At 41.3% G+C, this 19365-nt stretch overlaps 1 protein-coding gene and 1 long non-coding RNA gene across 4 annotated transcripts in view; one reads left to right on the forward strand and one right to left on the reverse strand.

Moving 5' to 3' along the window:
• The window catches only part of CDH13 (cadherin 13), a 1164256-nt gene that overhangs the window by 326912 nt on the left and 817979 nt on the right, over window positions 1-19365 (forward strand). The gene's annotated exons all lie outside the window — the stretch shown is intronic.
• LOC134757523 (uncharacterized) overlaps window positions 1687-19365 on the reverse strand; it is a 36687-nt gene continuing 19008 nt past the window's right edge. The window contains exons 2-3 of the long non-coding RNA XR_010131602.1: window positions 3101-3205; window positions 1687-2902 (exon numbers count right to left, since the gene is read on the reverse strand). This is a non-coding gene — a long non-coding RNA (uncharacterized lncRNA). The remainder of the gene's footprint in view (window positions 2903-3100; window positions 3206-19365) is intronic.

Here is a 19365-nt window from a genome sequence, read left to right on the forward strand (position 1 = left end):
CCACTGCATGAGCTCAGTCCATGGCAATGAGTCCTATTTTGTTGAGATGCCCAAGCAGGAGTTTCCTTACTGCCAACATCTACAGGGCTGCCATGTGCTCCCCACAACTCTCCCAGGCTTGGCTCAAGTGCAGGGAGGCCCAGGTAACTCCAAAGAGAGGGTCCATTCATCATGGACCCAGGCTTTCTCTGATGTCCATAACTGTCTCCCCCTGGGGATTTTGATGAATATTCAAGGACATAAATTCACACACGGGCTCAGCTATCGTACACCCATGGGAATCAGGAGGCTCAGTATGTCTTCCTAAGTGTTCCATTTCTTTCCCAGGAGCCACAGAAGTGCAACAAAGAGATGAGCCCCATAAACCACTGCATGTGTGTGTTTGTCGTTTTTCTTTAGTGCAAGGTTTATAAGACTCCCTCCCAGCAGGGTCGTCATCTCAACACATGTCACTTGGCTATATGCTTCACTGGAACATTGTGTTGTGCTGGGGCTGAATTAAATGTACAATTACTGCACATTTTCTCGAAAGGAGTTTTGACAATGATAAATGCATAGACATTTTTCCACACTCAGACAACGTGATTCCTTGCTCATCAAGTGGCTCAGGATTCACTTTGAAGAACTGGTCTCTTGTTAACAGGAGAACGTGGGTGCTGCCCGAGAAGCGCATGGGCCTGAGTTCAAAAGCCACTTCTACCTGTCATGTACCATCTGAGCGTGGGCAGCTTTCTTAGTCCTGCTAGCCCGAGTTTTCAATGAACAATCATTGCACCTCTGATAAACCTCATTGGCTATGGTATTTCTACTATGCAAAGCTGAGACAACACTTGGAAAGTAATTACCATAGTCCCTGGTTAATAGTAAGCTTTCGATGAGTGTTGGCTAGCATTCATGCAGGTAAGTTATCCTCTTGCCTAGAGCAGTGATGGCTCTAATGTGAGTTCAGATCCCTACAATCTGAGAAACAGTGCTTGTTGCTTTTCAGAAAGCAGAGAATAACCATAACTTTTCTACAGATCCTTGAATATAATAACAGTAGCTAATATCTGTTTACTTATTACATGCTAGGCAATGTGATCAATTTTCTGTGGATCAGATGATTCAATTCTCATACAAACCCTGTGAACTTTTTGGTATTTATTTTACATATTAGGAATCCTGGTGGGCCAACTGCAGCCCACTGGCCCCTTCAGGTCCACTGTCCACCATTCTGTACCCTCTGGTGCCACAAGATGCATATCTGTATGAAGCCTTAGGAAGGAAACCAGGAGAACTGACACCCTGTCTTGTTCTCCCTCCACCTCTGATTCCTCACTAGTGCTTCGAATTTACTGAAGCCAGCTGGAAACCAGAAGACAAGGCTGCCAGGTGCTCTGCCAAAGGACAGAGCAGGGTATAGAAGGGAGAGTAAATTCAGAGGGCTAAGCAAATGTACTCAGCACATCTGCTTGTGAACATACTGCCAGCAAGTGCCATTTGTTTTAAGCGATAGAGAATTAGATATCCTCTTTGCTGTACTGTTCCAAACTGCTTATTTCTTTCTCCTTCTTTTTCCTCATAGACTATGATCTCTTGATATTATAGCAGGAAACTTGGCGTGGGCTAGCATCTTGGTGTAATCCAACCTCTTTTAGATTTGTGGATATTTCATTGTGAAAAGGTCAAGATAAAAAAATACATTACTAAATATCCATTTATCCTTTATTTTCTCATCATATACAGAAAGGTTATTGCCAAATATGGCCATAAAGGTTTTATTGCTCTAATTTTTATAGCAAAAACAGATATACTTCTTAATGAATTTTGGTTTATTAGATCAGCAATGACCAACATGGGGTTTCTAGCTCTTAGGAGACCCTGATGGTGGCAATGAAGGTCTGCAAGCTATTTTAAATATTTCAGAAAATCTAATATAATCTTACTTTTACAAATGACAAAGCTTCACAAACAAAAACATCAAGATGTTTTGCTTTTGACTGAAATGATATTAGCTCTGCATGGTGAACTTAGTAATTTAATTCTGATCAGCAGCTCTGATTGGCAGTTATATGCGCCTTTGATTAATAAAACATGGGTGAGAAAATAAATTATTACTTAATCTGTGCAGTTTGCTAGATAAAGTCTTTGAAAACCTGGAGTCAATTGGATGGAAAATAATGAACTGGGTGCTTAGTGGTGAAATAATAAGCACAATACCAGCTTGGCATGTCTCACATATGTAGGAAAGCCAAGACAGGCTTCCAGATGGGCCGAGATCTGATAAACAATTCCAGTCAATTATTTGTTTTTAGTAATAACAACAACAATAATAATGATGATAATAGGTAACAACTATTAAGTGGCCAGACATAGTGCTGAAATGCTCTCCATGTAATATTTTATTTCTTCCTTCCAATAGACCTAGGAGGAATGCACTCTGATTATCCCTTATTTCAGGTTGGTCTCCTTCAGAAGCAGACTCAGACATTTATGTGCTCAGATAGTTTATTTGGGAGGTAATGCCAAGAAGCACTGTAGGGAATGAAGAAAGTCAGCTAGGGAAGGCAAGGAAGGCAACACCAGAATGCACTGAATGGTAGGTTGTCTCTGTGGGCACCTGGGATGCCACTCCCCTTGGCATGTCTGGGGACAGTGTAGAACACACCTTTGAGTTGTACCACACAATCAGTGAGGAAGCTGGTTATTGCTCTTCTGACTCCTGTTTGTAATTAGTTCAGAGCTGCTTGCAGGGAAGTCGACTTCCCGGAACTTCCAGTTCACCCTGTGGAAGGGAAGGGGCTGTGCGTGTTCCCGTGGCTAGAGAAAGCCCTCAGGTACAGAGATACAAGGGTTTCCAGAAAGCCTCTGGTGATGCACAAGGATGTGAGCACACATGAACAGTACCTGCTGCACTTCTGTCCTACAAGAGAGGAAGTCAAGAATTCATGAGTTGAAGTAACTTATCCAGAGTCACAAAGCGCTTGTGATGGTGTGCTCTTCCAAAGAATTTTTTTGCTCCCTATGTCTGAAGGCTACCAATGTCCAATAATGTACCAAATGAGCCCTTGTTCTTAGAGTTTTTTTAAACAACAGCTTTATTGAGATATAATTCACATACCATACCATTCACTCTTTTAAAGTGTAGAACTCCCATGGTTTTCAGTCTATTCACAGAATTGTGCAACCATCGCCACAATGAACTTTAGAATATTTTTTAAATCTCCTGGAAAAAAAAAAAAACACTATCCTGAGTCATACCTCATTTTCCACCATTACATCCTCAGCTCCTGGCAGCCACAAAAGCTCATTCTGTCTCTGTTTCATTCCCTTTTATGGACATTTTATAGAAACTGAATATAATATCTGATCTTTTGTGCCTGCCTTCTTTCACTTAGGATAGTGTTTTAAATGTTCATCCCTGTTGTAGCATGTATCAATACTTCAGTCTTTGCATTGCCAAATAATATTCCATTGCCTGGATATATCACATTTGTTTATCCATTTATTGCTCAATGAACATTTTAGTTGTTTCCACTTTGGGGCGATTTTGAATAATGTTGCTGTGAAAATATGCCTATAAGCTTTGGTGTGGATTTGCACCTACCTAGGATTAGAATTGCTAGGTTATCGGCAACTCTATTTTTAACCTTTTGAGGAACTGCCAGATTCTTTTTCCAAGCAGTCTTAGAGTTTATTGATGATTTTAATTTGCTGTTTAATTAAGCAAGATGCCTGCCTTACACTGTTTGGCTAAGGAGAAAAATCACCATCAGGCACTTGCAGACAGAGATTTCCAGAATTCCTAAAACATTCAAGAAGGATGTTATCGGTACATGATCAGAGTTGAGTAGGTCCTGGATTTTAATGCCTGTACTTGCTTTTTACTTATAAATGATTAATACTTTAGCTTCATAATTATCCATTTAGTTTATGATTGTGGGTTGTCTGGTTAACCCTACTGGGTGTAGTGATGCATGCTTTCATCAAAAACATTTTTGGCCTGTAGTTTCTAAGTAGCCAGATTTTAAAGCATATACAGGTGGCAGTTCATTAAACATGCATTCGTTTTTGTTTTTATTTGGCACCTACTGTGAATCAGTCACTGTGTTAGGTGCTGTGAATACAGTGGGGGGACAAAAACAGATACAATTGTGTTAGAGAAAAATAAACTTTGAAGGAAACTGCACTAGAAGATACAGCATTTAGTCATTGCTGGGATTCTCTTCATTGCAAGCAGCTACTGCATTCCTATAATTCACCCTGAATCTAAGGCAAGCTCTGCTCTAAAATGCCACACAAGAAAGAGGTGGAAAACCTCTTCTCCAGGAGGGGTTTGCAATGTAAATAAAGAGGAAAAGAATGCCTTAGGTGTGTCCTCCACCTAGCATAATCAAATACTACTATGAAATATGCAAGAGTCTGCATCATCACTGACATTCAGTCTTGGATTAATTTTTTTTAACTCTGTGTACTAGACACTGCCTCTTGGATGTCCCATAGTTCATCGTAATCTACAAGTGCAAAGTTAAACTCAATCTCCCCACCAACCTCTAACCTCAACCCAGCCCCAGACTTTTTTTTCCAGTGTATGCTTTCTATTTTAGCAAATCAAGGGTGCTACTCACCGTGCTGTTGCCAAAACCACAAACATGGGCATGATTCTTGGTGTTTCTGTAGGCTTCTCTCACCTACCCTCTAGTCAGGCAGGTCTTCATCATTTAACCTTCTACTTCTCTCTGACAGATTTGCTTCTCTCTATCCTCATCTTCATCCTAGATCTAAACCACCATTATCTCTTGCTTGCAACCTTTTATTCCTAATTCTAGTCTTTAATTTCTGCTCCAAATGGCAGCTGAAGGATTATTTTCAAGCTCAGGTATATCCTGCCACACCCTTTGGAGCTCCTCTTGGATCATCATTACCCCCAAGTTTAAGTCCATTTTCTTTAATACAGCAGAGCCTGTCCTTCATGACCCAGCCCCTGATGACTTCTCTGGTTTTATCTTTACCCACTCTCTTAGCAGATGCTTGTGTTGAGCAGAGCCAAACCAAATGTCTTACTATCCCTAGAATGTGCCAGGTTCTTTCACATTGGAAAGTTTGCATAAGATGAGCTTTGAAAAGTACTTTTTCAATAACTTGTGTCTCAGTGGATTTCCATTAATTAGGATGTGGGTTTGGATGCCATAGCAAAGATTCAAATGTCAGTGGCTTCAATAAGATAGATGCATATTACTCTCTCAAGTGATGGTTCAGGCAGGAGCAGTTCTAGATTGACATGGTGGCCCCACTGTGTCACTTAGAGACAAAGTGGAGACAGCGGTGAAGACACATAAATCTATCTGAGAGATGTGTAGGAAGCTGAATCTTTAAGACCTGGCTTCCCTCTTATTTTATGGCATTTGTGGAATGTATCCTGTGTCCTCATGGCCCCAGACAACTCACCACCACATCCACATCTTATCCCAGTCAGTGGGAAAGGGGAAAGGGGAGCCATATCCCTTCTCCTGAAATATACAAGTGGAAAGTTGCATCTACCACCTCTCCTCATATCTTCTTGGCGAGCTGTTGACCATATGACTAAATCTAGCTGCAAGGAAAATCAAGAGCTATTGGTCTTTCTTTGGGGGACAAATAGAAGTTTCTGATAATTATTTTATGTAAAACTAATCCGAAGAAATAAGTACATTTTCCTTCCAAACATGGCAATCCTGGCAGGGTTGGGGGCACTGGAATCACAACATTTTTTGCTAACTAAACAAATTTCCAAGTCAACAATGTCAGATATTGGAAGTTCAAGATAGATAAAGGCCACTAGTATGTTGGCAATAGCATGCCCTCGTTACAAATGATAAAATTTAGAGAAGTCAGGTGCCTCCCAAGTACCCATAACATGTACATGCCCCCTGCTGTCTTCTGAATCCACCCTCTGTGCTGGACAAACGTGCAGGGCAGTATACTTTAGTGATTAACAACACCAGCTTTGGACTCAGAAAGGTCTGGATGCATAATCACTTATTATTGTGATATTTACAAATTCCCTAAGTTTTCTGAGCTTTATTTTCCCACAAGGATGTTATATGCATTAAATGGGATAATATCTAGAAATTACCTAGGAAATGCCTGGCCAATGATGAGCACTTAATAAATGATCTCTAGTATTACTGTAATTACTATCTCTTAAACTTTTTCTGCTATGACCAGTTATTGCTTCTTTTGGAGACACGATAGCTGGAAACTGTGCACTCATAATTTTGCCAGTGTTTATTTCTTCATAAGGCAAGACAAAAGGAGTCCTGTGGAAGACTCCTCTTCACTTTCTTCTTAATCTACTTGGTCTAAGGTATCCACCTTGTCTGAGAGATGGCAGAGGTGGATGAGGCACCACAGCTCTGTCTTTCTCTTAGTAAACTCACAGATTAGTAACTAAGTACTCAGAGTCCGCTGTGTGCCATACCTAACCTAAAATCCCAATTCTACCCATTCCTGGCTGTCAGATCTTGGAAAAGATTCTTGATCTCTCTTAGCACCAACCTCTGCTTCTAAAAATGAGAATAACTTGAATACCTACTTAACAATTTTCCTCGGAGGAATAGCTGAGGAGGAATAGCTGAGACGCTTCACCTAGAAGTGCTTAAAACTGTGTCTGATATATCGTTCATGCTTGATAAATATGAGCTGACTTAAATTCCCCCATTTAAGCATGAATTTCAGCAGAGGCAGTAGGGATAAAAAGGAGAGGATGCGGTGAAGAAAAATTTAGAAGGCATAATGGAAAGGACCTAGTGATGGTCCAGTGTCAGGGAGATGGCCCAGATAGAAATGTAGCAAAATTATCCTGAAAAATCTGATTATTTGATAGAATGGTTCACCAAGATGGAAAACACAGTCGGGGAGGAGAGGGCTTGAGAGGAAGACAATGAGTAAAATGTTAGGCATGGTCAATTTGAGTGGTCAAGGGATTCACACATGGAGATATTAAACAGGCATTAGATAGCCAGGTCTGAAGCTCTGCAGAGAAGTCTAAGTTCAAAACATTCATTTAGGAGTCAATTGACCCAGGAGGCACCAGCCACAGGTCACAGGCTCCATTGTCTTCAGGGACCAGTAGCAGTCATGTGAAAAGCAGGAAGGAGAGATGGTTAACTTGGGGTCAACAATGCAATGCACGCCCTGCCCAAAGGCCTTCAAGTGCATTCACCTGGGTGAGTACTCAGCCTGAGGTCTGAATGGAACCTTCCACCTGGGAAGATGTTAAAGTGGTTATGAACGAATGAAATCTACCCCCAAGGTTTTCCTGGTGCAAAAAGAGAAGACTGAAGATCAAATTTACAACGTGCTTAGACTTCTACAGTGTTGCTGAAATCTACATCAGACAGTATTTTGGCGAGGAACAAGGCTTCCCCAGCAGTGTTCATGATCTGACAGCTGTAACCAATACCTGACATTTCCTTTTTGGATATAAATAATTATCTTTCACAGTTATGGCACATACACAACAAGAAAATTTCCCCTTTTATTTGGAAAGCCTCTACTTTACAATTCATGTTTACCTTCCTGAATCTTTTCTACATTTCAAACTCATGTTTTGTTTAAAAAGATGACAGACACAGGAAAGCATTGGTTATGGCAATATAATTAAAGGACATTCATTTCACTCAAACCTGCATGGTGATTTTTGGTGGGGGAGGGGGTGACTGGCAAATGATGTTTTGCCTCCTGTATTAGTTTTCTATTTCTTCTGTAACAATTTATGACAAAATTTGTGGCTTAAAGCAACCCACGGATGTCTGAATGGCTTTGGTTCTTTTCTGGAGGCCCAAGGGCAGAATCCACTTTCTTCCCTCTCCCAGTTTTTAGAGGCTCACAGCCCCTTCCTTCATCTTCAAAGCCACCAAAGTTGCATCTCTCCAGCCATTTTCTGAGTAGTTACATCTCCTTTGCACTCTTTTGGACCTTCATCTCTACTTTTCAGGACCCTTGTGATTGCATTGGGTTCACCTGGGTAAGTTAGGTGACTCTTTTTAAGGTCAGCTGATTAACAACCCAAATTCCACCTGCATAGGTTCTATTTGCTATATAAGTTTATAAGTTCCTTTATATCTCTGAGTAGTATTGCATGGCATGGATGTACCACACGGTTGTTGTTGTTTTTAACCATCTACCTGCTGAAAGACATCTGGTTTTCTTCCAGTTTTAGCATTTATGAGTACAGCAGCTATGCACAATTGTGTACAGATTTTTCTTTTAATGGAAGTTTTCATTCTCTGAGATGAATTCGCCCAAAAGTGCAATGTCTGGGTTATATAATTGCATGTGTTGTTTTATTTTTAAAAAAACATTGCTAAACTGTTTTCCAGAGCGGCTATACCATTTTACATTCTATTGAAGAGTTTTGAGCAGTAAGGTGATGCAATCCTATTCATGTTTTAAAAACATTCTCTGGATGATGGATCAAGAATGCCAGTAGGGATGGCAAATGCAGAAGCAGGGAGATCAGAAGGGAGCCTCTGCAGTGGTTCAGGTGAGAGGTGAGAGAGAGAGTCAAAGCATGGGTGGGTGTGGCTGAGATGATGAGAAGCAGTAGGATAAGGGACATATATTGATGATATAATTGACAGTTGCTGCAGAATTGTTTGTGGAAATTGGGAGAAAAGATTCATGCAGGATTTCTATGCTTTGGGCTTGAGGATGATGGTTCATGATGGACCTATTTGTCTTGATAATGGGAGGACAGGGGTGGGAGCTGACATGGGAAAGAGATGAGTGCCTGTTAAATTCTACAGTGGAAACCTTGAGTGGGTGGTTAGAAATAAGAGTCTGGAGCCAAGGGGAGATGTGGGAAGCTGGAGAGAAAGTGGAAAAGGACTATGTCTATAAATATGCCCGATGCAAAGCGTGGCATAATCACAGGCAAAAGCTATCCACTTGATCTCAAGAACAATCTTTTTTCACCTTCTGGGCTTCACAAACAAAAGAGCACCTTCAGTTTCCATTACAGTATAGCAGGTGCGGTAACCACAAGAACGTGCAAAGCAGAAACAAAGAGCACTGGGCACCCAAGTCTCATAGAGGCTCATTTCTGATATCTTTTAGGGAACTTCTTTGTATAAGCACATCATAGAGAAGGTTTGTCTTTCATTTGTCTGTAGCAAGGTCGTAATTTTTAAAATCTTTTAAAAAAATTATTGTTAATACAAATGAGTCTATTGTGATTTTTAATTCTAGGAAGAATGCCATACAAATCATTTTTAGTACACATGTTTCTGTTTTATACTGTGATTTGGAGGGGTAAAAAGGGTAGTACAAAATATGGATAGTTTTTTCATTGCTGGAATGTTCCACATTGGGTTCTGCTTTGGCAACGTCTCCTGTGAGCTACAGTTGAGGGCCAAAGCAGATGCTCCGTTTCTATGGATCTGTCGATAGCCACATGACTCTGCAACTGCCACTGCCTCCCCACACCCCCTGAGCTGTCGCCAGCACAGAGCAGCTGAATCCGACTCAGGCTGCATCCCAGCTCACATTCCACCTTCCCGACAAGGACACTGAGGCCCAGAGATGAAATGGGACTTCCCACCACAAGTCAATGAGGAGATGGGGTAGCCAGGCCTAACACCCCGGCCTTTGGCTTACAGCCGCCCTTCTTTTTCCCAGGTGCCCACCTCAGAGACCATCCTTGGAAAAGGAAACGTCACTAATCTATGGTTCTGGGGAAATGGAGAAGAGAGAGGAAGTAATATGTTCTTCTTTTCTTTAGGCTTCTTTCCACTGGGTAAATCTTCTCCATACATAATAAAATGAAGGCCCCAAATGATTTGTGAAAGAGTTGGAATGAACTTCCTGCAATTGAACAAACTATTATGAAGCCCCAACTGTCTTTATCAGCAATTCACAGTCTTTTGTCCATAAGAATAAGCAGGGGACTTAAAAAAAAAAAAAAAAAAAAAAAAAAAACTACTGGTACTTGGGCCTTACCCCAGACTAACTAAATTAGACCCTCTAGGGTGGACTTTGCTCTCAGTATTTTTCAAAGTTACCCATGCTATTCCAACGTACAGCCAGGAATGAGAACAAACTGGTCTATTGTACTGTGCTAATTGATCCTGTCTTTGGTTCTCAAGTGGGGGTGATTTGGCCTCTGCAGAGGATAAAAGGAAATGTCTGGAGACTTTTGGTTGTCACAGTTGGGATGGGGGCTGCCATTGGCTTCTAGTGGGTAGAGGTCAGGGATGCTTTTTAACCTCCTACAATGCACTAGACAGCCTCCACCACAAAGAATTATCTGGCCCCAAACGTCGATAGTGCCAAGGTGGAGAAACCCTAGTCTTATGGAAGCCGTGGGAAACACCCCTTACCTGGATGTAAATCCATGGTAAAATAACATAGATGCTATGACATGTGGCCCACTGGAAGACACCCATGTCAAATCCCAGGAGCCAGTGAATGTGAGCTTATTTGGCAAAAGAGTCTTTGCAGAGGTAATTAAGTTGCGGGTCTTGAGATCAAATAATCCTGAATTATCTGAGTGTATCCTAAATTGAATTTCAAGTGGCCTTGTAAGAGTCATAGAGGAAAACAGATACACAGGGCAGAGGGTGATATAACCATAGAGGCAGAAATTACAGCAATATGGCCCCAAGCCAAGGATTCCCAAAGCCACCAGGAGGTGGATGAAGCAAGGAAGGATCCTTTTTTAGAGACTTCCAAAAAAGCGTGGCCCTGCTGACACCTTGATTTAGGTCTTCTGGCCTCCAGAGGTATGAGAGAATAAATCCCTATTGTTTTTTGCCACAAGGTTTGTAGTAATTTGGTATGGCAGCAATAGGAAACTGATCAGATGCCTGTGCCTTTGTTTGCAAAATTCAACAAAGCACATTAGGAGAGATGGGGTCCATGAGAAGGGATAGGATGCATGCAACTCATAAGGCTGAAGACAGACGGGAGTGGGAGTAGGAAGGTCTAGAAGAGAATCTGACAAAGATGCAGGTGAAACTCTGAACCCCTGGCCAGGGCAGGGAAGTCATGAAGGCCAAGCAACACACCCAGTGATGATTCTTCTGTCCACATTTCATTTCTGAAAACTGGTTGTTTCATTAAATTTTTTGGTTTTTCAGATCTCAAGGTGTCAGTATCTTGTAACAGTACTGAGCTTGATTCGCTGTGAAAAGCAAGACGTGTGAAATAGAAACAAACTTAAACTTTTAATAATTTCATTTACTAATGGTCACTAATGACCTAGGACCCAAGACACATATCTTTAAAAAAATTAGATTAGGGAAATGATATATAAGCAAAATAATAATTTAGTAAAATGTGTAATTATTTTTCTTCCTTTTGTAAAAGTTATTTGTAATTTACAAATGATCATTTGTATATTTTTCTAGTAACACCTAAAACTTCCTGATCTTTATCCCTTTAACCAACATGTATGGTGTTAAAGAAACAGGCCAGGTGTGGTGGCTCACACCTGTAATCCCAGCAGTTTGGGAGGCTGAGGCGGGCAGATCACCTGAGGTCAGGAGTTGAAGACCAGCCTGGCCAACATGGTGAAACCCCATCTCTACTAAAAATACAAAAAAAAAAAAAAAAAAAATTTCCAGGTGTGGTTGTGGGCACCTGTAATCCCAGCTACTAGGGAGGCTGAGGCAGAAGAATCGCTTGAACCTGAGAGGCAGAGGTTGTGGTGAACCAAGAATGTGCCATTGCACTCCAGCCTGGGCAACAAGAGTGAAACTGTCTCAAAGAAAAGAAAAGAAATAACTGGAAAGAAAGTACCAGCAAGGAACATCCTTTCTCAATACCTCTTACATGATCCCTGTCCCCTACGTCCTATGGTTTCACCGTATCACATCCTCACACACTCCCCTCTAACTCCACATTTCAAGTGTGTCTGTTTCCTCTTACATTTTCCCATAGTCTGTCTTCCCCTTATATAACTGTCATTATATAACTCATTCTGTAATGATTTACTTAAACCTGACTTCCCCATTAGGAAGTATGCTCCATGGGGAGAGAACGCATATCTGCTTCGTATTTCCCCCCTAAATCCTCAACACCTGTTACAATTCCCAGTGTACAGTAAGCAGTCCATAAAGCTGGATGATTACTCTGCATGTGTTAGTGACATGCATGAAGTACCCATTTCCCCAGGGGAACAGCATTTTCCTGCCTGACTTCTGAAGCCCTCGTACTCATGATCCTACGGGAGCAATGGCAAGGGCACCGGAAAGCCAGGTCGGAGAACAGAGACCCCCAGCCTGCTCTCACAGTTGGACTCAGCAGTGCAACATCAGTGACTCCTTTGTGGGAGTCCCACACACCGCTGTCCACACAGGGAACACCAGTGCCCGGTGGAGCTGCGGGCTTTTGAGACCTCCCGAGTCGCTTTGTGTGCACAATGCCGTGACTCTGGATTTGTACAGTGTGACCCTCAGACGCTGGAACAGGAACACAGGCCAAAGAGAAAAAGGAGTGGAGATCACTGAGATCTCATAAATCCATAGTGGGCCTGCTCTGTATTAATAAAACAATCTAAATGGTGGAGCTCCATAAAAGAGAGGCATAGGCTGATGTAATTTCCTTGAAGTCCCCTATAAAGCATTTTACTCTGTAATACAGCTACATTTATGAAATGGTTTTATCTTGAAAGAGCCCAAAGGGCTTACTAGACTGAAAAGGAAAACATCAAGTACACGACATCTCAAAACACCACCAATGTACTTTGGTGATAACAGTTGGGGATTCTGTGACAGCAGGTAGCCCTCTTAAAAAGCAGACAGCGGCTTATCCCATTAAACCTCCAGGGAGAAGTAAAGAGAAGGAGAGAGGAGATAGTTGTCCACATTGGATAAGGGCCACACGGGCTTTCTTTATTAATAAAGGCCGTGGCTTTTTTCCATCCGCCACATGGATTTAAGTGGGTGAGCTTTATCAACATCATTCTCCTTATTTGAAATAAAAGAAAGAAAGCAACTTATAACACTTCTTCATAAAGGGTCTGAGAAAATATATGTAAAGCTTCCAGTGGTTAATAGAGGTCAGGTGTAGCCAGTGTAATTTAGAAGCTGTGCATTTTAAAAAGTAAAATATAACCTACAGTTATAAAATATATCTGACAGGAAAAATATCTTTTCCCACCCAAATTTTACTGAATCCAGTCCTGTCAAAATGACTGATCCTGGGTTTTTTTCTTCCTTGTTGCTGTCCTGGTTAGGACATGGTGGCACTAACTTTTAGTGAATTAGCGGAGGATATAGGGGAATGGTTGGCAGGGGCAAGAAGTCCTTCTTGATTATCTTCCAAGAATATCACCCCACTGGGAGCTAAGAAGGAAGGTGGGAGCACCAGGTGATGTAAGTTTAGCAATTGCTGAGTACTGTCAAAGAAAGCAGTCTGAGACTTCAAAGTAAATAAAAAGTAGCTCCCCTTTCTTCAAAAATGTTAAAACCGATCCACTCTCTAACCTGGAATACTGTTGTCTCACATTCCCTCTGCAGTTTCTCTCATCCCACTTCTGCTTCCAGCCCAAACCCCTCACCCATCTCGTTTTCCCACCAGAAAGTACTCCTTGTCTTTTCACTAATAATTTGCTTCTTCCCTCCCCACACGATCTCTCCAAAGCCTGGGAACTGAGCTAGCAAAGAGAATGCTCTTCTGAGCTGGAGCTGAACAAGGAGTCCCTATGGAAAAGACAAAGATGCGAAGTTTTTAGTTTGGTTTTATTCTCATTTAAGTTTTCTATGGAGTATTTTTTTGTGATTTAGTCTTTGGATGAGACTATCAATGTACGTTTCTTCTAATTTTATTTTTCAAATATTCCATTGCAAACTTATTTAGCATTTATAATTGAATACTGATAAGTGAATTTATTTATTCATTTATTCATTCATTTATTTTGAGATGGAGTCTCACTCTGCCACCTAAGCTGGAGTACAGTGGTGTGATCTTGGCTCACTGCAACCTCTACTTCCAGGTTCAAGGGATTCTCCTGCCATGCCTAGTATTATTTTTTTAATTTTTAGTAGTAACGGGGTTTCACCATGTTGGCCAGGGTGGTCTCAAACTACTGACCTCAAGTGATCCACCAGCCTCAGTCTCCCAAAGTGCTGGGATTACAGGCATGAGCCACTGCTCCCGGCCAGTAAACTTTATTTTATTTTAAAACCTATTTTGGAGTATTAGCCCACTGGTTTACGTTGTCTTCCTTACATACATCACACCCATATGGGGGAGTACTTTAAAGACAAAGTTGGAATCTGGTAGCATAGCTGCCCAGTGGAGAAAAAGTGCACATGTAAAGCCTGAGTAATTCAGGGCATGAAAATATCCCTCTCAACCAATCAGTCAACGAGTTGACCAAGCGTCTTGGCTAGCCTCAGAGGTACCTTGGCAGGCAGGCTCAGGCATTGTGCAGCCCTGTGTAAAATTTTCCTCATAGTAACTACGTTGTCTTTACATCAACCTGAGAAGTAGATACTATTTTTCCTATTTTTGTTTGTTTGTTTGTTTGTTTGTTTGAGACAAAGACTCGCTCTGTCGCCCAGGCTGGAGTGCAGTGGCGCGATCTCGGCTCATGGCAACCTCCGCCTCCCGGGTTGACGCCATTCTCCTGCCTCAGCCTCCCGAGTAGCTGGGACTACAGACGCCCGCCACCAAGCCCAGCTAATTTTTTGTATTTTTAGTAGAGATGGGGTTTCACTGTGTTGGTTAGGATGGTCTCGATTTCCTGACCTCGTGATCCGCCCACCTCCGCCTCCCAAAGTGTTGGGATTACAGGCGTGAGCCACCGCGCCTGGCCTATTTTTCCTATTTTATTAATGAGAAAACTGAGGCTCAGAGATGCTAAATAACATATCTAAGTTCATCACTGCCAGTCAATCTGGGCTCAAACATTCCGATCCAGATTGCTCTGATTCTAGAGCCTTTATTCTGGAAACCTGTCTTTTATAATATACAGGGTTTTTATTTTTAACCTTTTATTTTGAAATGAATTCAGACTTACAGGAAAGTTGCAAAAAGAATGTAGGTAATTCCTTTATATTTTTAGTTCACATTTTTCAAATGTTAACATATTATCACATTTACTTAATGATTCCTCCCTCCCCCAACTATTGAAGAGAAAATTGCAGACTCGATGCCCCTTTTCCCCTCATCTTCAGTGTGATATTTCCCAAAAACAAGGATATTTTTTCTCTCTCATAGAATCACAGAACAATGATCAAATCAGCAAATTAATGCTATTAAAAAATTATCTTATCAACACACTTTATTTGGATTTATCCAATTACCGCACTAATGTTTTTTTATTGCAAAAGAAAATATTTTGGCTCAGGATCTAATCCACGATTTAATATTGCCTCAGATCTCATGTCTCTTTAGATTCCTTTAATCTGGAAAAGTTCTTCATCTTTGTTCTGTCTTTCATGACCATGACATAGTTGAAGATTATAGGTTGGTTATTTTGTTCGATGTCTCCCATGATTAGATCCAGGTTAAAGAAACAGCTGGAAAGAAAGTACAAGCAAGGAACTTCCTATGTCAACACCTAAATGATCTCTGCCACCCCCACCCCCATGGCTTTACCCCATCACATCCTCACAAACTCCCCTCTACCTCCACATTTTAGGTGATTCTGTTTCCTCTTACATTTTCTCATAGTCTGCCCTCCCTTTATAGCTCTAATCACAACTTGAATTGTATAACAAATTCTATAATGATGTTTTTAAACCTGCCTTCCCCATTAGGGTGTATGCTCCCTGGGGACTGAGCTCATACCTGGTTCGTATTTGCACCCCCTGAATCCTCAACACCTAGTACAATTCCCAGTAAGCAGTCCCTAAAGCTAGATGATTACTCTGTATGTGTTAGTGAAATGCATTAAGTACCCATTTCCCCTTGGCATGGGAAGCCCACAGGAACAGCATTTTCCTGCCTTACTTCTGAAGTCCTTGAACTCACGCTCCTACTGGAGTGATGGCAAGGCCACTGGAAAGCCAGGTCGGAGAACAGAGACCCCCCAGCCTGCTTTCACAGTTGGTTCCGGCAGTTGTTGCATTTGTGGCAAGAACCTCATGGCAGTATTGTGTCCCTCAGAGTGCTGTGTATCAGGCAGCATGTAGCAGGCTTTTGTGTCCTTACTGATGACATTAACTTGGACCACTTACAGAGGGTGGTGTCTGCCAGGTTTCTCCTATATAAACTTAATTTTTCCTCCTTTATAACTAACAAGGCTCTTGGAAGGAGATATTTCCAGCTACACAAATACCTTGTTTCTTTTCATATTTTCACCCACTGATTCTAGGCTTCATTGATAATTTTTGCCCCCGGCTCCACCAAAAAAAACTTCTACCATTTTGGTTACCAAATGGCGATTCTCTAATGGCATGAGTCCTTCTACATTTATTTGTTGGCATTCTATTTTAAGGAAAAGCTCCCCCCAACTTATGAATTTATTTCCAATTTTAAAAGTTTTATTACTATGGTTTTATGGGTTCTTTTTTTATTCTGTAGGGTAACAATCTGTTGCTACCCTTATTTATTCTTGTGCTCCAATTGTCCACAATTTGTCCAGTGGGAAGCCTAACATGCAGTTTTTATACTCAAGTATCCTAGCACGTCAACTTTTATTGCCTCACTTAAAATCTGCCACCTTCCACCTTCGTGTCCTGAATCCTTTATCTAGAAAATGTGTAATTTTCCAAGAAGGCCTCAGACCCAGTGGTCCATTTACTGTCTGTTTTTGCTGACTAACTCTTGAAATAAGAATTTTTTTAAAAGCTGGTAGTAGGGATGAAGGAGGTTAAGTGACAGTTCTCCTAAGAAACCATATTCATGGCCCTGCCAGCGGCTTGGAAGCATAAGGGAGGTAAACTGAAATCTTCCTGAACACTTCATGCTTTTTGATTTCTCTCCACTTTTTAACACACTGCAGTGTAATTCCCTCCATTATCCTGAAAACATGGATTTAGACTCCAAGACCCATCTCTCCTTCTGTGAAGCCATCCTCCCTGCCCCACCCAGGCAGGATGAATTATTCTCTTCTTGGCAGCTCTAGAAGCCCTGGTATAGGCTTTTGTTACAACATCAGTCATAAGGTGTTATAACTATTTTTGACACTCCGTTCCCCTCAATAGGCTGTGAGCCTTTCACAAATGGGTTTTTACATATATCTATGTTAAGTAATAATAAGGCTGGGTGTAGTGGCTCACACCTGTAACCCCAGCAGTTTGGGAGGCTGAGTGGGGATGATTGCTTGAGCTGAAGAGTTCAAGACAACCCTGGACAACATGGCAAAACCCCATCTCTACAAAATATACAAAAATTAGCTAGGCATGGTAATCCCAGCTACTCAGGAGGCTGAGGCAGGAGAATCGCTTGAACCCTGGAGGCAGAAGTTGCAGTAAGCCAAGATCGCACCACTCCACTCCAGCCTGGGCAACAGAATGAGACTCTGTCTCAAAGGGAAAACAAATAATAAACATTTTTAATTATTTAAAAATGTGTTAGAATCTATGTCTAGGTCATTGTGTAAACCGAAGGCCAGCAAACTTTCCTGCAAAGGGCCAGGTAGGCTTTGTAGGTGATATAGTTTCTGTTATAACTAGTAAACTCTGCTACTGTGTATCTAATGGCCCTATACACAATACATAAAAGAATGAATGTGGCTGTGTTTGAATAGAACTTTTTTCATATAAATAGACGTGGGGCTGAATTTTACCCCAGGGCTATAATTTCCTGACCCCTGATCTCTCCCACCTCAAGGTCTTCCTATTAGCTGAATACCTGCCTTAGGAAATCCCTCATTTTCTCTGGCTATTTTCTGCATATTCTTTTTTTTTTTTTTTTTTTGAGCAGATTTCTAGCTTCTCTCTGGAAGAGTGGAAAGATGATGGGGCTAGCCCATAGTTTCTCAACCTGGGCAATATTGACAATTTGAACTAGGTAATCTTTTATTGCGAGGGAGTACATTATAGAATGTTAGCAGCATCCCTGGCCTCTACACACTGGATACCACTAGCAGCACTCCAGTCATGACAATCAAAATGTCTCCGGACTTCGTAAAATTACCCCTGGTTGAGAAGAATCAGGCTAGTCCCTGCACAATATATTTTTAAATTTTTCTTTAGTTCTTTAAGAGCCTTCCAGGTGAAGGAATGGACTGGCACAGCCAAAAACAAGATGACTAGCAAACTCTTCTCTCCTGGAAATGTCTTCCTAATAAGGCATATTTTATTATTTTGTCAGAAAGTCCATTTCTACACCTTTCTTAATCCTCCATTTAGTATTTCTCTTTTTTTTATTATACTTTAAGTTCTGGGGTACATGTGCAGAACATGTAGGTTTCTTACATAGGTATACACGTGCTATGGTGGTTTGCTGCATCCTTCAATCCGTCATCTACATTAGGTATTTCTCCTAATGCTATCCCTCCCCTAGACCCCACCCACCGACAGTGTGGTGTTTCCCTCCCTGTGTCCATGTGTTCTGATTGTTCAACTCCCACTTAGGAGTGAGAACATGTGGTATTTGGTTTTGTGTTTTTGTGTTAGTTTGCTGAGAATGATGGTTTCCAGCTTCATCCATGATCCTGCAAAAGACAGGAACTCATCCTTTTTTATGGCTGCATAGTATTCCCTGGTATCTATGTGCCACATTTTCTTTATCCAGTCTATCACTGATGGGCATTTGGGTTGGTTTCAAGTCTTTGCTATTGTGAACAGTGCATATTCTTAAGGGCTCAGCTTAAACCTTACCTGTTTGAGTGTAAGGCAGAGCTCCTTGATCTGTATAATAGATTAAGTTCCAGTGCTGTATTTACCAAAGTCCCCTCTATTATTTCCCTATTAGAGCATTCTTTAGTATTAACTATAATGACTATAATGACTTGTTTTACCTTTGAAATTTTATTAAAATTATTGCAAGAGCACTTGTTTACCTTCCAATGCCCAGTGCCTCAGTACTTACTCAGAGTGCAGGCACATTTAAAATATTTGTTGAATGTACAAATAAATGTTTAAAAGGCTTCACATAGACTAGGTTGCAAAATCCATAGCAGACACTGTAGGTGCTCCACCTATATCCCTTCCTTTTACCATTCTGGGGCATACTGGCCTAATTTACTTGCGGAAGAACAAACACATTCTGAGAACAGCCAGGCCTCAACCAAAGAGCAGCAGGAGCAGGTGTATAAATACCCCAACTCCCTCACCCTTCGAATGTGATAACTCTAAGGCTTATGTTTTAAACTGGCTTCCATAATTCACCAGCAGGATTCAGTTCTAGTTATCCACGTTGACAGTTGATTTGATAACAGCCGTTTTGTTGGCTGCTTTCCCTGCCTTATCTCATTTCCTATTCTCACTGTCACTCTCATTCCTGTTC

Source organism: Gorilla gorilla, chromosome 18, assembly GCF_029281585.2.
Source record: "Gorilla gorilla gorilla isolate KB3781 chromosome 18, NHGRI_mGorGor1-v2.1_pri, whole genome shotgun sequence".
In the NCBI taxonomy this organism is placed as follows: Eukaryota; Metazoa; Chordata; class Mammalia; order Primates; family Hominidae; genus Gorilla; species Gorilla gorilla.